Source organism: Coptis chinensis, chromosome 6 (assembly GCF_015680905.1).
Source record: "Coptis chinensis isolate HL-2020 chromosome 6, ASM1568090v1, whole genome shotgun sequence".
Lineage (NCBI taxonomy): Eukaryota > Viridiplantae > Streptophyta > Magnoliopsida > Ranunculales > Ranunculaceae > Coptis > Coptis chinensis.
Window position 1 is genome coordinate 30,736,078 of NC_141461.1, and position 16,561 is coordinate 30,752,638.

The 16,561-nt window shown below is 37.1% G+C and overlaps 2 long non-coding RNA genes across 8 annotated transcripts; one reads left to right on the forward strand and one right to left on the reverse strand.

Annotated features, from left to right (window-relative positions):
- The first annotated feature begins 257 nt into the window (after positions 1-257).
- LOC147492558 (uncharacterized) lies at positions 258-2,222 on the forward strand. 3 transcript variants are annotated; one of them, XR_015198101.1, is made up of 5 exons: positions 258-598; positions 991-1,092; positions 1,181-1,437; positions 1,564-1,625; positions 1,699-2,222. It is a non-coding gene; the product is annotated as an uncharacterized LOC147492558 (long non-coding RNA). The 3 variants fall into 3 exon arrangements; XR_015198104.1 differs by having other exon boundaries at positions 320-502; XR_015198103.1 differs by lacking the exon at positions 258-598 and adding an exon at positions 741-895.
- Positions 2,223-2,352: 130 nt separating this feature from the next.
- On the reverse strand, positions 2,353-6,104 carry LOC147492559 (uncharacterized). Of its 5 annotated transcripts, XR_015198096.1 has the most exons (6): positions 5,804-6,104; positions 5,364-5,724; positions 3,151-3,279; positions 2,999-3,071; positions 2,668-2,732; positions 2,353-2,585 (listed from the first exon to the last, which is right to left on the reverse strand). It is a non-coding gene; the product is annotated as an uncharacterized LOC147492559 (long non-coding RNA). The 5 variants fall into 5 exon arrangements; XR_015198100.1 differs by lacking the exon at positions 2,668-2,732; XR_015198098.1 differs by lacking the exon at positions 2,668-2,732 and having other exon boundaries at positions 2,949-3,071.
- Positions 6,105-16,561: the final 10,457 nt, after the last annotated feature.

Sequence of the window (16,561 nt, forward strand, 5' to 3'; positions counted from 1 at the left end):
AAAATTGGATTTAATATATAATTAGTGTGAGTGAATTTCTATAATTTGATTCTGAAGATGAATGGTGAGGGTAGAAAAATAATGTTTGTGCGATAAATTCACCAATTTTTTTTTCCCCTGCAATTTGATATAACATATTATTGGATTCTTTACGATCTTTATAGCGTGACGATTTCATATTTGGTTACTTAAAAATGTCTATATTTTGGTTATTATATTTTGTTTATATAGAGAGTATTATCTCACACTTCTCCTGAACCGTCAGATCTGTCAAAAACTAAAAAACGAAAAACGCAAATTCTCACTAAAACCCAATTCCATCCGTCGAGAAAGAGCTCTCTTGACGCCATTAACGACCACCTGGGCTATAGTGACAGCACTCAACCACTCGGTTTTAATCCCCAACATTATGGTATAGCCAAAACTCGATTTCCCCACTCCTCACAAATTGCGATTTGACTCCATTACTGCCTTTCACTCTCTCTCTCGAGTTGCAATTAAGGTATGCTTTGTGATTATAAGTGTTTGTATATTTCTCAGAGCAAAATTAAACAAGTGGGGTTCTCGAATTTCAACTCATTAACGTCTGAGGAGCTAGGTAAATTTTATCCCTTGACTATTTATTAGGTTTTTTTTAGTATACATTCACTTAATACTGTTTGTTTGGTGTCCCCAATATTGATTCACAACACACACACTGAATTTACGAGTTTAACCACATTTGCCCCCAAGTTGTGACATGTTTAACCTTGTGGAAGAGTAAAAAGAAAAAATGTATGGAAAACATAGAGGGATAGTGACATGGTATCACTGTCACCATACCAAAGTTCTACCAATTAAAGTTGTGTCTCAAACATTTGTTACTAAAGTCTTATTGGTTTATTTTGATTCTTTGGTAAGTAGTATTTGAGAATTGAGATACATAGATGAGCTTCAGAACCTTGCTTTTATTATTTTAACTTGCTTTAATTGTTTTCCATATTGATGTAGATGCCTATTTGAAAGATGCAAAAGAGCAACTGAATGCGGTTGAGGCTGAAAATGCAAAGATTTCTAATGATATAAAGGTTCTTAGAAGTACTTATGTTGAAGGTAGTTGGTTGTTCTGGTGTTAGTGAGTTCGCGCACATGCTAGTAGTCTAGGTCTACAGGGGCTTAATTAATTTTTTCGTTTATGCAGATACTATTCAATTGGAGAGAGATTATGAAGGTTTAAGTTGTACATTGAAGCTTGTTGGAGAGTAATTGAATGGTGTGATTGATTCTCTATATCGGAGTCGCTTTCGGAATCTTGATTTTGTGCTTCTGTGACTTCATTACCGTCTGCTGCTGGATGATTTGAATCAGGTGTGAGATTAGCACGACAAACTGGACAAGTAGTATGTGAAGCTAACCAAGCATCAATACATTCAGGATGAAAGACATGACCACATTTTGGTAACAATCTAAGCGTTTCATCATCTTCGAATTCATTTAAACAAACTGCACACTCAAGAGCACCTTTGCCGATTTTTAGACCTTTCACTACTGAGTACATGAATGTTGGAAACTTTTCAATTACAGAAGGTTCGAGTCCTCCACTGCCCGTCTCGATCGTCCCGCGTTTCCTGTCGTTGTACTAACTGGTGAGTGTACTAGCTACTGGTCTAGGCCAGATTACTTGCTTTAAAGCTAAATGCATATCAATTGTGCTTGCAGCTGAGAAGGCAGTAGAGGTGAATTGTACAAGGCTATGGATTGAAGCGGATTCTCAAGCTGCTGTTACAGCCTTTAATGGAGCTTCAATACCACGTGTTCTTAAGGCTAGATGGATACAAGCAAATTGAAAACTACAGTGTTGGAAGCTCACCCATGTGGAGAGAGTGCAAGCCAGAGCATGTGAGGAATATAGAAAGTCATTTAAGGATCTACTATAGACTCAAATGAGATCACTTGTAGTAGTATTATTGTCTCAAATGAGATCACTTCTACTCATTTTTAAGTTTGACTACCAGTTTGATTTACCAATTTTATTAGTTTGGAGATAAAATTGTTGCTGATCGAATTTGTTCCAATCGAATCAGATTTCTCTTATTAGAAAATGCTATGAGTGCAGACTGCAGCCATCAGGAATGCTCTATCTTGCTGGATGACTTTCAAACCATGTTTACCATCCTGATTAGTTAGTGATTATGTAGTTTTTATTCATGCATCAATTCAAGAAGTTGTGCTTGTTACTTCCATTGGTAATTCCTTTAGCTTCAGAACTAACATATGTCAGAACTAAAATATTTGTCAGACTACTCTATTGTTCTGATATATGTCAGAACTAAAATATGGAGTGTCTACCAATGTCTTGTACCAATATCATACTTGATCAGAAGTTCCATTTCACATTCAATCTGAACGGTCTTACCATGTGATAAATTACACAAAAGAATTTTCAAAACTAAAATTACAGAAGTTCAGAACTAAAATCTGTCAGACCACCCCTAATACGAAAGATGTTTGCTTCTCAGCAACTGAGGGCAAAACTGCTGCAGGCCTTGTGATTTGAGGTCTGAAGATGTTTGCTTCTATTAGCAACAGCAGGTGGAGCTGAACTGCTGCAAACCAGAAAATCACACGTAAACAACAAAATAGTTATCTTCTACAAAAATACCAAAATGCATGTATACCAAAACATACACACAAAAATCAATTATATGTTTTCTACATATGTTTGAATCATCGACCACTGAACTGGGACCAACCTGTACAATAACAAATGAAAGCCCGGTCAAACACTAACAGCCAATAACAGCCATAACCATATAAGTTTAATCAACGGAAGTGGCAACCAAGCAAACAAATGAAAGCCCGGTCAAACACTAGTACAAAGTGTGAAAAAGGCTGATCCGGATAAACTTTAAACAGAAAGGCACACACACTCAATTATAGGAATTACAAAAAATCACACTAAGGCTGACCTAAGTACCAAGATCTACAGCAAGTTGAAATGTGAAGCCCCAAAACTGACCTTCTTGAGCATACTGAAGGGCCTCCAATCGTTTTCCAGAAACAATAAGATCCTGTACCTCAGCAGCAGTTGCCTGTCAAATACATTACGCTATCAGACACAAAAAGTTTAGTTGCAAACTGAAGCAAGTTAGCCATCAAGTAATCACCTACCAGCAGTTGTGCCTCGGAAGGCACATTTTGCAAGCAACGAGGAATGGCACCATAACCACTCAATTTAGCAACATTCTTTCTGGCTGGTGCAAAAAGTCATGCCACTACAATTTCTGGTCGATCGTTTTCCTATTAAGATAGCAATGGAACAAATATGAAAAAACCAAACTGTAAAACAGCTATTATATTATTGAAACTGTAAAATATGTTATAACTTGTTTCACTATATTGAGCTCGACTCTCAGTTGGAAAAAATGTTATAAGACTTCACCAATAGTCTCGTTTTGGGGTTGAGCAATTGCGCATGACATAAATACAAAGATACACTCTGACAGAGTTCACCGAAAATGCTAGTTAAAACTCTGACAGAGTTCGTCGAAAATGCTAGTCAAAACTCTACCAGAGTTCAAAACTCTGACAAAGTTCACTGAAAATGCTAGTTAAAACTCTGACAGAGTTCACCGAACTCTGACCCACTGAAAATGCTAGTTAAAACTCTGTCATTTCCAATAGGGTTATTTAGGGATTGGTCCTACTTATTTAGGGGTATTTAGGGATAGATCCTAAAATTATCGATTATTAGGCTTTAGTCCTACTTTTATCGATTGACCTTGAGTCAACTCAGTTGACCGTGGTTAACCCATTTTATAATAATATAATTTTTGTTTTTTATAAAAATGGCCAAACTACCATTTCTTTCTTCTCAAACTTTTTTTCTTCTTCTCAATTGACCCATTAATTAATCAATGATTCTTGAACCCACCAGCAAACAAAGCAGCCAAAAGATTTTGAAAAGTGATTATCAAAGCTTTGCACTCGCTTCGAGAAAGACGTTGATTGGAGTAGAGTGTATCCAAAACGAGAATCTAGTGCAAGCACAATAATGGAAATGGAATTCAAGGCATCAAAATGCTTATTTTTCTTTTCTTTGGCTTCACCCCGGTTGATCAGTCCGTTCTCTCCGGTTGTCAAGTGTTTTGGAGTGGTACCTTCGCATTCGATGTCTATTTGTGATGCCATTGACAAAGATGTTCAGCAAGTTTATATGGAGTGGTACATATTTGTCCAACAAGATGCATAGCATAAGTTGGAAAAAGACATATGTTGCCCCGTCTCGAGGTAGGTCTTAATATCCGTGAATCGAGAGAATGGGGCGGCATGGGCGGAGTTAAAGCAATTTCGGTTCATTGCTTCGGGACATTCTTCTCCTTGGACAAGATGGATCAAGAGTCGCTATCCGAAAAGACAATTCGATATGGACTGCAGAAGTGAAACGGACGACTCGAAGCTTTGGAAAAGGATAAAAAATCCGAGATATTGCATTTCGGCACATTCTCCCTTAATTGGGGATGGAAACCACACCAAACTATGGTCGGACCCGTGGCATCCGCTTCGGTATCCTTCTCAATCATTTTGGAAATAGACCGAGAGAAAATATCGCCCCCAATGCTAATGTTAGCTCTCTTATTTCAGTCCCAATTGGTCTCCCCCCGCCGTTACTTCTAGAGATCTTATGGAGATTTTGACTCAAGAAGTCAATGAGAAAAGAATTTGATTCTCCAGTAGGTCAAGGACAAGTCCGCAATGGAAGAAAGAAAGGGCCCTTCAAAGCGTGACAAACAAATGCTGTAAATGATATGGCCCAGAATGCCGATCAATGATTGCTTTCAAGCCAGAGGCGAGGGACAACAACCAGTGCCCGGGGATGATGGTTTTGGGTGTTGAAGTTGGGTTGCTGTTTTTGTTCTCTTTTGGATTGGATTGCTAAAATTTGATTCTGACTCATCGTATACCGCAAGTAGTCTTCTATGTCTTTGTTGTTGTCACACTTCGATTTGGATTGGATTGGATTGATGTTTTCATTTTCATTTCACTCTTTGAATTTGATGTTTGAAGGTTTATCATTGATTAATTAATGGGTCAATTGAGAAGAAGAAAGAAAGGGTAGTTTGGCCATTTTCATAAAAAAACAAAAATTATATTATTATAAAATGGGTTGACTACGGTCAACTGAGTTTACTCAAGGTCAATCGATAAAAGTAGGACTAAAGCCTAATAATCAATAATTTTAGGACCTATCCCTAAATACCCCTAAATAAGTAGGACCAATCCCTAAATAACCCTTTCCAATACTAAGTCCAACTGCATTCGTATATCATTTCCTATATATCCGGTGTGATTTGTGGTAATGCAGCCGAGTGCAAATATAAAACCTCATCCCCTCGTACACATCCACTATGTGATGGCGATGCGAGCTTGCACTTTGTCAACAACACCTAGAGAGTAGACGAGTAGAGTCACATAAGAAATTTAACAATGAATTTCCAATGACCATGATGCCATTTTGCAATTTAAGGGTACATTGCAGTTTGTTCCTAGGATTTACAGAAACTCAGCTAAAGTTGTCTTGATCAATTGATCGGCAACAATATGATACAACTTCTCCGTTGGGTGCATTGAATCCCAAAATACATACTTGCTTGCGTCCTTGCAAGTAAACGGGTTGTTTCCATTGCACAAGTAACTCAACTCAACTGTTCCTGTACCACAACATGCTATCTACACTTTCAAATCCTGCAGATCATCAAGAGAATGTTAATCAATTTGTACAAATATACATTAGAAGGGGGGAAAACAAAATAAAATTACCGACCGTATGCGTGGGGATTTTCAATGACTTGAAGGGCTGGATTAAGAACATCAGTGAACAGGAGTTTAACCCCCTTGAGTTCGTTGCTTAACTTTCCTCCTAATTTCTTTAACTTCCCATCAAAATCCCTTGCCAAATTGTTGCAATCTTCTCTACATGCAGTTGAGGTTTGATTTTGATTTTGATTTTGAAACCGATTTGTTTGAATAATTTATGAATTTGTTTGAAGGGTTTGGGTTTTGGAGAAGAAGAAGAAGACCGAGATGACTTTTCCAAACCAATTTCACGTTTTTTCGTGTTTTTCGTTTTTGAAATAGTACGAAATTTTGAAATTTCCCAATTTTTATTTCGAATTAGATCTGATGATCTCAGGAACAGATCTGACAGTTTAGGAGATGTGTGAGATAAGAGTGGCACAATAAGAGTGGCACTCTTATCTCACTCTTCTTCTCAGCCGTCCGATCTCGCCTCAAGATCTGATGATCTAATTCACCCAAAATTTCCGATATTTCAACATTTCGTGTTATTGAAAAATTCAAAAAACACGAAATTTTTAATTATCGCGAAATTGGAGAATTGTCTCTCTCTCTCGACTTCTTCTTCTCCAAACCGTATTTGGCTTCTGGATTAAGGTATTTTTCCACTTTTAATTCGTTTGATTTGTTGTTTAATTAGCTTGGATTCGTTTGAAATAAACCTACAATATGTTGTTTAAGAAGATAATTAAGAATGTTGATAGAGATGGAGATGGGTGTGTTAATTTTGATGAGTTTAAGACCATGATGGGCAGTGGGAAGTTCTAATAAGCTCTACATACTGATTTTTAGTTTAGGTTATGGTACCACTGATTCCTAATTGTAGTTCAATGGGTTTACCGAAAGAAAGTAATAAAATTTAGTTACTTTCAAAGTACTACTTGTTTTTGTTAATTATCTATGTTGTTGTTTTTTTATTTGTTTCTTTATGGATTCCAATGAAGATGTTGCTACAACAAGGTTTCACTTGCAATTTTTCCCGAAAGTAATGATCGAGCTTCATATAAAACCTTCTTAGTGTCTCAATGAATGAGCATGACATTCATTCAGCTGACCAGAAACTATGATAGTCGATCTGATCATATACTAGTTGTGTGGCCTTGTGGAGATTAGATCTTGGGAACCTCAGGATTCTACCACAATCTCCTACCATTTTAATGCCATACAAATAAAAAATCTTTCTTGTTTTTCTTTTTTTGAATCGATGATGAACCAATTTATTAAGATTAATAGAAGATTCTCCTACTTAGTGGTATATTATTGAAAATACTAATTCAAGTTGCAATCATATGTGACTGAGTATATTAGCTTTCCTTACACAACAAAGCATGTGGGTTCTAGTGTTCTACGTTCTAGAGACGAAAAAAAAATAGTTTTGAACTTGGTCAGAGTTTTGAACTCTGCCAGAGTTCGGTGAACTAGCATATTCGGTGAACTCTGTCAGAGTTTTGAATTCTGTCAGAGTTCGGTGAACTCTGTCGAGTTATGAAAGTGATATTCGGTGAACATACGAGTTTTGAACTAAGCATATTAGGTGAACGAGTTTTGAACTATGTCAGAGATCGGTGAACTAGCATATTCGGTGAACTTTGTCAGAGTTCGGTGAACTCTGTCAGAGTTCGGTGGCCACACCGTTTGGGACTAAGTCCAAACGGTGTGGCCATATCGTTTGGATTTGAACTTGGATAAAAAAATGACGTGTCTGTTTTTTTGCCCCTTGACCAGTGTGGCCACACCTTTGGGAGTATAGTTTGCCTAGATAGCATGCACACCTTAGATATAGATTGGCATGCACACCGCCTTATTTCGTTCTTTGTTTTTTCATGTTGGTATTGCAACAATTTGAATTAGTTGAATGTCTTATTTTTAACTCCTATTTATTTTGTAGCAATGCCTCGAACAAAGCATGTGAATGTGAAGAATGCAGCAAAAAGTATTTTCACGGGTGCTAAGAAGTTGTTAGGTGGGGGGAGTAGTAGTTCGGGTCGCGATGAGGAACCTGAGAAAAAGAGAGGAAGGAGAACAACCACTTCGGCATCAGTTCATAGAGGGGATCGGAAAGCGGATGATCCCAGTAATATTGTAAGTGGTGTAGAGTTAGGAAATCAAAAGAGAAGAAAGGGGACAGTTCTGAGTGATGTAGATTTAGATTTAGATTTATATTTAGATGTAGATGACGATGACGTAAATATGGATCGTGGGAAGAGTGTAGTTCTAAGTCATGCTGATAGTGAAGAAGAGGGTGTTGATGATGCAGAAGAGGAGACTGACGAGGAGGAAGAGGACGCGGAGGAGGAGGAGGAGGATGACGAGGATGACGAGGAAGTCCATGTACCTGTACCTCCAGTGAATATTGTGAGAAAGTCTAACAATGACTTGGAGTTCAAGAGAGGTGTTTATGGAGGTGGCCCTTGTGTGTCACATCTGTTGTATGACTATGCAGTGCACATGGCTCGCGATGTTTGGGAGGGGCATATAATATTATCATATAGTGTCTATTAGTATTTAAATTTTGTATTATGAAACTTGTGCATACATTAATACTAAGTTTTTATTGTTTTAGGTGGAGTGAGGGGTGTTGAAGTACCATGGGCACCTAAACAAGTTGGTACAATGGGATATCATCGGAGAGTGTTCAGACTGTTCTACTTTTCACGTGGAGCTTCAAAGGACCGACTTATGTGCTCTGGTCTTAGGTGTATGATAAGAGCCCAAAACTGTAGTTTTAACCCCTTAACCTTCATACTTTTAGACCAATTATGTGAGTAATAATTAAGAGTTAATACTGATTATGTGTTTTTATGCATTTTAGGCTTCAAAGTCAATTATGTACAGAAATGTGCCACTTTAGCGAGATAAAGGAGCAAAGGTCGGTTGCTAAGGAGTTCTGTGATTAAAGGCCAAGATTCAAGAAGACAAAGCCTTTGTAAAGCCCGGTCAAAAGCTGAAAAGTCGACGCGGGCAGAAACAACACACAAAGTCAGCAGAACTTCCGAAGGCCATATCTTTGGACTCAGACCTCGGAATTGGGCCTACTTTATGTCAAAACAACCGGCTCGGAAAGAGCTTTCCAATGGTATAAGCCTTGACCCAATCAGAGGAGCAAAAGTGGACGAAAAGTCTGTTGAAGCCAAATCCAGCTGAAGAGCCCTTTTCGGACTGAAAGAATTGGGTTTTGGGCCCGATTTTCCGGCCCAAAACATGGCTCCAAGCCCATGCACGATTTTTGGATCTGAAAGTATAAAAACAAAAGTTTGACTCTTTGTTAATGGTAGGTAGTTAGGTTAGGAAGCTAATGTTAATGGAGTTTAGGGTTAGAAAAAGATAGATCTAGATTAGTTAATTACTTAGTTTCATTCCATTAATTAGTTTCATTCTTTGTTTTAGATTAGTTATTTAAATCATTGAATATCATTCATTAGATAAATAAAATAGTTGTTATTCATTCAATCATATCTTGTTCTTATTGTTCTATTAGATTTATAAAGTTAATTACTTATTCCATAATGACATGTTCTTATTATTGTTCTTGTGTTGGGAATGGTAGTATAGAAATTTCACATCAAATCATTACTCTCACCATTGTTCTTTTTGGTTTGATTAGTTGAATTCAATTTAAGTCTAGACAGTTAAGAGTGGAACGAATCCTTACTCATTATATTGCATGATTATATTTTGAGAGTAAGAAGAATTGATTTAAACGTAAGAACGGTAGGATTACGTATTAGTGTTGTTAACATTAATATTTTGGATTCTATTATTTTTACGGTTATCAAATGGCGCCACTGCCATCTTAATCTCGTTCAAGACAAGAATTCAATTGCTTGAATCCAAGGGGCAATCCCCCATTCTCTACCCACCCACCCTTTTAATTTTTCATTCTTATTTCTTGAATTTTCGAGGCTGTTCCTTTGTTTTAGGCATAGGGGCTGCGGATTCACAGAGAAAAATACTGCGGTGAAGGTATTTCTAAATTTTTGAAAATTCTGAAAATTTCCAGACATAATATTTAATGTGTTGTTGATTTACTGGAATATTTTCAGATTTTTCAAAGTTGGTTTACCTTGTGAAAAAAAAATACGATCTTTCCAGTGCCGCATTTCAGTTTTCACACCGTATGTTCTTGAAAAACAGACGAGTAAGGTTACTTAAGGAGTTCTAAAAATTCTATAATTTTTACAGGAGTATCTATCCTAAGTCAGGAGTTTGTAGTAAAAATTTGACAAGTTTTTGATTTGCTTTGACCTCCTAAATAGTAAAGTGTTTCCAGTGTGTTTCTGCAGTGTTGCAAACACTTAATATCTGGAACACCAGCCGATAAGGAGAGGTTGTAGAACTCCAATTGCTCTACAGTTTTTACATGAACAAGTAGGATCTGTCAGGAGTCTCCAATAAAAATTTGGAAATTTTTGGCTTTGTTTTGATGGGTTAACCATTCGGTTGTTTGTATTGTGTCCGAAAACTGTTTCGCAAACTTTGCAGGGCAGTAGAGGGACTTTCATAGCTCCGATTGATCTGAAATTTTATAGGCTACTTGATAGACGTCTTAGCAAATTACTGTAAGAATTTCAAATTTTTTGGAGTACGATAAAAGGCCTAAAACTCGAAAACCATAAAGTGCGACCTTCGCCCAAAAGGAGCGCACCTGCCCTCAAAACACTGGATATTCGAAAACCCTGAGCGCGACCCGCGCCCTAAGCAAGCGCACCCGCACAAAAAACATTGGAACTCGAATTTGCACTGAGCGCACCTGCGCCCTCAGCTGATTTTGCCGGATTTCCGCAGGTTTGATTTAAATTTTCAATTTTCAAGTTTTTCAGTGTTCTAACTTGTTATATATAATCGAACACGCGCGTGAACAAGACGCTATTATTTATAAGCGAAGCAGCAAGGACGCAATCAGGTATTCCCTTCTTCCACTCCTCGTTTCTTTTGTCAGAGGAGTTTTAATTCTAGTATAATCAGGCTTGTCTTTTGTAGACATAAATACCACACGCCTATCTAATAATTTTACACACACCACCTGATATAATGGCTGAAGAAAGAGAGACTCCTCTCTCTGACTTCTACAAAGCCTTGAGCGATAGCCCCAAATTTTGCATCATTCTAGCAGACCCAGTGGGGGATTTTCGAATCCCCCCAAATATTGTTAATTTGTTACCCGTTTTTCATGGTTGAAAAACCTTATCAGCACATGCGTAGGATTGAACAAGTCCTAACAACATTCCACCATCCCACAGTTGGTGCAAAACAAATTAAACTGAAGGTATTCCCTTTCACCTTAGCCGATAAGGCGGCGTCTTGGTTAACTGCCCAAACGCCAAACTCTGTGGACTCATGGGCTCAACTTGTTCAATTGTTCATGGAACAGTTTTACCCACCGAAGACGGATGAAATGCTTCACAAGATTCATTTCTTGGCCCGGAATCCTCATGAATCCTTTTGAGAGGCACGGAATCGTTTCAGCGATCTTCTCATTGAATGCCCGCATCATAATCTTGCGAAAAGACACGCTTTTGTTCGTGCTTTCTTCAAAAGGGCTTTCACATTATCATAAGGAGGTTCTAGATATCATGATGGGGGTAGTTTTCTTAGTAAAGGAGCCTTGGAGGCTTATAAATTCTTAGAAGATCAATTTAAGAAGAACAACAATTGGGGAGGTAACGATTCCTCCCGCTCCTCTCCTTCTTCTCTTGAGGTTAAATATGATCCCGAGCTTAAAACTCTTTATCGATGCCCCTCACTAAAAAGGTAGATGCCATCTCGTTCAACAACAACCCAGCTCCAGTCATGAACATTAACTCTACTCGTTGTAATGTGCATTTGTAGTCTTGAGCATTCCGACTTCTATTGTCCTCTTGTCTATGCACAAACACCACCACAACCATCACACTTTAACCGGTTAACTCAACATCAAAGACAAGGGAACTTAGGTGACCAGAATAGAGGTTTAGTACCCATAACCCGTAACTATCAACATCAAGACATGAGCGCCAACAAGCTTTAATTCCAATACAACCATCTACGGACAAAGTAGTAGTGACCTTGTTGGAGAAACAAAATCAAATTATGCAACAAAACTCCAACTTGATGAAAGATCAAAGATGATCAAAACTCTAATATGATGAAACAAAGCGATGCAAATGATGCAGTCTTTGTGCCAAAAGGTTATTGACATGTCTTCTAACCAAAATAATAACCAAACCGGTGTTTCCAAGTCAAGCGATTGCCTAATCCTAAGTCAACAAACACCGCCTTTGAAATAAGCGATATTTCTTGTAATGGTAATATAAACCAAGGGGACCTACTGGTCGGTCACTACCGCCGTTCAGTAGTAGTAGTTCATAACCAAGTGACTATGCCTAAAGATTACCCCAAACTAAAAATGATACCATACCAAATATTATAATAGAAAGAAGACCCTACAACCGTAGAAGTACCCGGTTAAACCACAACCAAAAGGGAAAACATTACAAGACCCAATAATAGAAAGTGAAGACCTTACACCTGTAGAGGTTCCAATATGGACACCTAGATGGAAAACGGCTAGAGATAAAGCAAAGACTAATAATACTTTTATCCCTTCTGCTAAAAATAACGATAAAGCACCATCTCCCCAAAGACTAGTTGTGTTTAAAAGGGCGAGAATTTTGATGAGATTAGGGAAGTGTTTAAAAATTTGACTATAAACCTACCTTTTCTAGAAGCTATAAAAAAGTCTACTGGACACGCTTAAGTTTCTAAAGAGTTGTGCACCAAGAAGAGGAAAACCAACATACCCCACCTAAACATTCTTAATCGAACAATATCCCTCTTTATCCGAACATAACGGAATTGTTAAGTACAAGGACTCGGGTAGATCCCTCTTGTCTAATGCACCTTAGGTGATACCTTCATAACAACTGCTTTATTAGACCTGGGCGAAAGTGTTAACTTACTCCTTTTTATTTATATAAACAACTAGGTCTAACAAAACTTCAACCAACCAAAATGACTTTGCGGTTAGCCCGATCGTTCTATTAAGTATCCGAGGGGTGTAGTTGAAAATATTCTCGTTAAAGTTCGGGATTTTTACTATCCGGCCGACTTTGTTATTCTTGACACAAAAAGTTGCTCATGATTCCATTCCCATCATCTTAGGGCGTCCTTTCTTGGCAACCGCCAATGCCCAAATCAATTGTCGGGATGGCTCAATGACTCTTTCTTTTGGAAATCTTTACGTAGAAGTTAACATGTTTAGACAAAAGCGAGGGACAACTAGGTTTGCCGTAGAAGGGAAGTGAAGTCCATTGAGAGTTTTGTACCTCACATTAGTCGCGGTGACACTTTAGTCCCCCACACTAGTAGATACCCCTCTTATGGAAGAAGACAAGGATCACAATTTCTACTCCCTAGGCGTAGATAACATCAAGGAGGATTTCCTTCGACTCTTTTGCAACCCCTTCTTTGCCGCCTCAAGTTCTCTCCTATTGAAATCCATTCATCTCTTGGCCCATGACATAAGAAGAATTTTTAAGCCCTCTATCGGTGATTCTTCTTACCCACCTATTGAGGAATGTCTTGCATATCTCAAGGCCTCTGATGATATAGACCTAAGAACACTAGTTGAACATCATTCACCTTCCATCACGAATGTTCCTCGCCCTCTACCTTTTCAAAGAACCATTGAGTTTGTACTTGACCTTGACATTTCTCCTATGCTTCATAACTATCTAAAACCAACTGGTGAAGAAGTAACACCCAAGGACAAGCCACCGACACTTTTTCATTTTTTCATTTTTTCCTTCTCAAAATTATCCACATCCTAATTATCTTCCACAACCATCAATGTTCTCACGTTCATTTACTTGGCATCCCCCCGTAGGAGGACAAAGAAGAAACTCAGATGCTTTCGATTAGGTTTTAGATCTATAAGGCTTTGCTCTCATTCCACTAAGCTACGTCATAGGAAATCTTGGTGCTTAATTCTGTTTGATGGTGCATTCCATGTTAATTATTTGTGGAAAGACCCACAACTTTTTCGATTGTTGATATATGGTAAACTGCATTTTAATACATATATATTAGATAAAGTCTCGAGTATCTGACTATAAAAGACTCATTTTATTCTTCGGTGTACTCTATTCCAATCTTATGTTATGGGAGTGCACCATTAAGGCAACCGGACCTTCCTTTTGGAGTGAGTGGTTGTAAGTGTTGGATTCTTAGTCTACGTTTCATGTGACTCACGCATTTATCTCTTGCACTTTTTCTCGTGGATTGAGTAGTGCTTCTCTATGGAGTGAGTTTCATTTTTATTTCTTTACCGTAATTTTGTTTTGTTTTTCTAAAAATCAAACATATAAAAAGTAAATAAAATAAAAACATAAACATATATTAGTAAGTCTAGGGAATCTGACTTTAAAAGACCCAAGTTTTCGTACAATACCAACTTTCTGGAGTATAGGCCAAACAAAATTTTCAAACTTAAAAAGAGTTTTCCAATTTTGTTTGGGGGGTAATATTTTGGTATTCATTTCAAATCATGTTGCCACCCTAAGCCTGTCATGTTTACTCTAGTAGAGTTTGTGTTAGTTAGTTAGTGCGATACCAGTTTAATTGTGCTTCATATTATCATATCATCTTTACAATATTTCTGTTACAGGTACTGCCAATTTTTGCCATGTTTCTATTGTAAATTCTTTCCTTATCTCTTTACACTTTGAGGGCAAAGCGTTCGATTGTTTGGGGGTGGGATAGAAACATTTGCAAAAATTAGACACTTTTAGGATGTAAATTACGCACTTTTATTTATAAAATGTTAAAAATTATAAAAATTAGTTAGTTACATAATTTAATTGTGCTATTGAATTGTTTCATGAACCCCCTTCTCCCAAATTGTTTGGGGGTGGTATAGAAACACAATGTAAATGTTAAGCACATATTAGGTTGTATATTACGTATTATTTGTCTTAAAAATAATAAAAATAAAAATAAAAATAAAAATAAAAAGTTTATGCTATACACTTAGGAATATTGGTATTGTTTCTTTCTCTATGCTCTTAATAATCTAGAAGTCTCACGTAGCTTTTGCATTAGAATAATTTTTAGAAACTTAGGTTAATATGTAGGTAATAATCTTTGCATCTATCTATAAATATATTACATGAGTATCTATGATTGTTTGACAGTAAGTTTCTGAAATCTAGGCTAGAGTACTTTTTCTACAAATCCTGTGAGAATATAGCCTAAAGCCTTATATGAGTGAAACATTTGAGAAATGACACAAGGGAGAAGTATATTCCGAATAGAGAAATCACACGTCCACTTGATTGACCACTATACCATGTCCTAAGAGAGAATTTAGGCCCTTTTTGGATCGATATAGCTAGAAATTCTGACCTAAGTATATTTTTCGCTAGTCTCCCCACTGAGCTTTCCATTAGCCCTTCTATAAACCACAATTCCTTTACCCTGTTACAAAAACAAAACAAAATATATAAAAAAAAAAATCAACCTACCCATTTTAGAATAAGTCTGAGAATAGGATGAGTGAAGAAAAGAGAAGAGAAAAACCGTAAAACGTAGAAATTAGTTAGTTGCTTCCTTTAAAAGAAAAAGAAAAGAAGTTTCCATCCAAATAAAAGAAAAGAAAAAGAAAAATAGAAATAAAATAAAAACTCCAAAAAATAGAATAAAAGGAGTCGAAAAGCCAAAAGAAAAAGGCTAAGGATGGAAACAAAGTGTAGAAGCAAAAAGAACAAGGTTTTCTCTAGTTACGTAATATGAAGACCCTATTATCTTAGACTTGTCTTTTTGAATATCCATTTCCTTCATTCTTAAACCATCTCCTAATCCCCCCAAACACCTAATAAAGACCTCTAGCTCAATTAGGAATAGGTTAGTGGGGGATAGTAAGTGGCAGATGTGTTTGATCAACTTCGGCTTCCTTGTGTATCATTGAGATTGTAAGGTAAAGTATGCCCACCCTTTGGAGTAGCAAAACTTGAGTGGAAAAATCGAAAGTGATTTTTGTCTTGACTTTTATGTGAGAACCTACTTAAGGGACGCTTATTCCAAAGTTTCATAAACGGACACATTCTGCATTTCATAGCATTACTCATTGTATATATGTTTATTCATAGATGATTGATTATTATACATATATTAGCTTAGGTTTCGACATGATTATTCGTATTCATTGCTAGTGAGATGTATAGATAATTGAGACATAAATAAAGGAAACAATAGTTTTATTTCTTAGTCGATTTGTAGTATAAATGAAGTTTGTGAGTACCTTCATCGAAAACTCTCACGAGGCTATAACTTCGTCCACTAGGGAATTCCTAGTGGTTTTAAGGCCTTGTTGTGATATGGTCAATGCAATCGACTTAGCTTAAACGAGAGTAGATAGAACTCCATGTTTGGTCACTTATTCTAATTTCTCATCTTTGCTTGAGGACAAGCAAAATGCTGTTTGGGGGTGGTTTGATAAGAGCCCAAAACTGTAGTTTTAACCCTTTAACCTTCATACTTTTAGACCAATTATGTAAGTAATAATTAAGAGTTAATACTCATTACGTGTTTTTATGCATTTCAGGCTTCAAAGTCCATTATGTACGTAAATGTGCCACTTTAGCGAGATAAAGGAGCAAAAGGTGGGTTGCTAAGGAGTTCCGTGATTAAAGGCCAAGATTCAAGAAGACAAAGCCTTTGTAAAGCCCACCAAAAGCTGAAAAGTCGACGC